General features: G+C 41.4%; 1 pseudogene; it reads right to left on the bottom strand.

Annotated features, from left to right (window-relative positions):
- Nucleotides 1-751: 751 nt before the first annotated feature.
- LOC144318011 (hsc70-interacting protein pseudogene) lies at nt 752-1833 on the bottom strand (annotated as a pseudogene).
- Nucleotides 1834-2893: the final 1060 nt, after the last annotated feature.

The following is a 2893-nucleotide window of genomic DNA, read 5'->3' as shown; positions in this document are numbered from 1 at the left end:
GAATTTACTATGCATTTATGGTATTATGAGTTTACTGTATTTGGGTTCGTTCAAATAATTTCACATATCTAGTAGAAATTGTATCTTATGTGATGATTTAATCTAACCACAGCTGCGGCAATATAAATTACACTTAAGACTATGCTGATTGATTATAATCAGTTGTAATCATGTCTTATAATTACATTGCATTCTAGAGGCAGAGGCTGTTTAAGCCTACTCAGCACTGAGCTATATAAAGAAGATTATTTGTTACTTCTGACAGTCTCAGTCAACATTCAAAATTGCCTGCAAACAATAAGTTTTATTAAATTTATTGTCCAGGCGTCAAATAAGGTTCTTGATTTACCCGCAGAAGTCGAAACGGAATTGTAAGCCAGCCTAATGCTTATTAACTACTATTTACACTGAAAATATCTTTTGTAAAAACATTCATAATTCAGAGCATGGGTTACATTGATGTAGCATTTTTAGGTACGTGGTATTTCAAAGTATATATATTTTACCTAAAAAAGTAATCAAGTGAGAAGATGAGGAGTGTGAGGGGGTATAGATGAAACAAAATTAGCAGAATATTGGTAATGTATTAAAGCAGTGTCATGAGTATGTAAAGGTTTGTTATATTATTGTTTAGTGTATATATGCTTAAAATTTCCACACATATATATGAAATTTATTTATTTATTATTGATTTGTTTATTTTTATTTTTTTGCTTTTCCTTCAGCTAGGGCTTTATTTGTCAGAAGGGCGTTATGCTTGACCTCCAAATTTGGCTGGCAATTTACTGATAAGATTCATAACCTTTGGGTTGCTCTGATATTTTAACATGTTTACTGGGTTCTGGGCTACATCCTGGAAGGCCACCATAACTTCTGGATCCTACAGAGCTGCAAGAACCTCTGGGTCACTAAGAATTTCATTAAACCCAGGCATTCCTGCCATTCCAGTCACTCCCCTGCCAACCCAGGCATCCCCCCAGGAAAGCTACCTTGGAAAGAGCCATACTGAGCTCCTGGTTGTCATCTGGCTTCTTCCTGCCTCTGGGCTCTCATGTTCTTCCCAAGCCTTCTCAACCCTTTCTATTCTTTCTTTGATCTCTTGCTCTTCATGTTTTGTTTATACTTTCTCCGATGTTCAGCAATTTTCTGGGCCCTCGGTTGAACTTCTTTCAACATTACACTAGCATGTTCATCATAATCCAGTTTACAAGCAAGGGCAAGATCATGTGCTGCTCCTTCCCAATGACCCAGAAGTCTGTGTGCTTTCCCTCACAACTTCTAAGGCTGAGCTGAATCAGGATTTATTTCAATAGCTCTGTCACAGTCTCAAGTGGCACCATTTGGCTTCTGTAATTTGATGAAGACACTGGCTCTCTTAGCATACAGAATGGCCAAGCACGGATTCAGTTGGATGGCATCTGTGAGCAAGTCCATGGCTTCCTGTAGTCCACCATCATTTAGGACATCAATGGCAGCCACTCGTTTATCATTTGCCTGATCCATCATTTCCTCAGTTATCTCTACATTTTCACCTCCCATTTCTTGAGGGGCATCAGTATCTGGTTGAATCACACCTTCATTGTCAATTTCTAGATCACTTTCCTCACCTGATGGTTCATCGGTCTTCATGTTTTCCTCCACCTTCTTACTACCTGTTTTTTCTTCCTTGATATTGTCTTTTGATTTAGTTTTATGAGTAGCAAGTGGTATTTTACCCCCCATGCTCTCCACCCACTCCTGCAGGAAGTGCATTTCCTTGGTGGGGGGAATGCTCGGATCCTGCTGACACACTTTCAAGAAGGCCCGAAGCTTGCTCACTTTGTGGGGATCCATGGTCCAGAGGCAGTGACAGGTGGCAGGCGGCAGGTGGTTGAGGTTGGGGCCCAATTCCAGGCGTGGGTACTAGCTCAGCGTGACGGTGTGAAAGGGGCTATATATAACTTTATATTGTATTCCTATTGCCCTATGATGTTAAGAAAGAACTCAAACTAATTTGTCACCATAGTGTCACATGCTCTTTCACCTCATGAAAAGAAAGCCAGGTTTATCAGGAGAGAGAAGACCAGGAATGAAGAGAGTCAACAGAGAGCTCATGAATCTCCATACTCTACTGTGGTAAGGAAGAGAGACTCCTCCACTTCCCAATTTGAATCATAGGGGGAGAATTTGAAGTGTTTCGGTATCACAGAGACCAGTGATTGACACAGGATGGCAAAAAGCTAAGGGAGAGAAGGTTGTGGTATTTGCCAGTGATGACAGATGCTTGGCAAGTGAAAGCCAACTGGACATATGCAGAAAGGGTAAAAATTTCCTAGGATACTGTAGAGACCAAGGAAGATGGGCACAAGTGAGGAATCTTGAAAACCCCCAACCAAGACTGTCCTCAGCATGAGTCTGTGTGATATATATAGTTAGAGAAAGGGCTGATGAAGTGATACGTAGCAAGGGACTATGTCACTTAGCTGAGCAGGTGTTGAGAAGCCCTCCAAAGGAGAAAAGTAGGGCTGATTCCTGGGGGGGGGGGGGGGGGGGATGAATAAAAGTTTCCCTAGAGGAAAACATTTACATTTGGGAATTGGCCACTCCAAGAATTGCATTTTCAGGTTACATCAACACCCACTATAAAAGATTGCCCTTGTTGGACCAAGAAAATGCCCAATCAGGAAAGGCAGGAGAGAAGAAAGAGGGAAGAAAGCAATTCCCTTCTCCACTATTGTTTTTCTTAATCCGGGTGAGGCCTGAGCTGTAAGGATAGAGGATCTGGGTAAGGGTTGGGGGTTGAGCAGAGGAGGAAGGGAGAATTTAAACCTGAAGTGAGTCCAGTGATTCATGACAATTCTGTAATGCAGGGCATCCAGTATTGCAAAATATCAATAGAGAGCCAGAACTATGA

This window comes from Canis aureus, chromosome 8 (assembly GCF_053574225.1).
Source record: "Canis aureus isolate CA01 chromosome 8, VMU_Caureus_v.1.0, whole genome shotgun sequence".
NCBI lineage: Eukaryota > Metazoa > Chordata > Mammalia > Carnivora > Canidae > Canis > Canis aureus.
The sequence above is the reverse complement of the archived record's forward strand: the minus strand, read 5'-3'. Positions and strand labels throughout refer to the sequence as shown.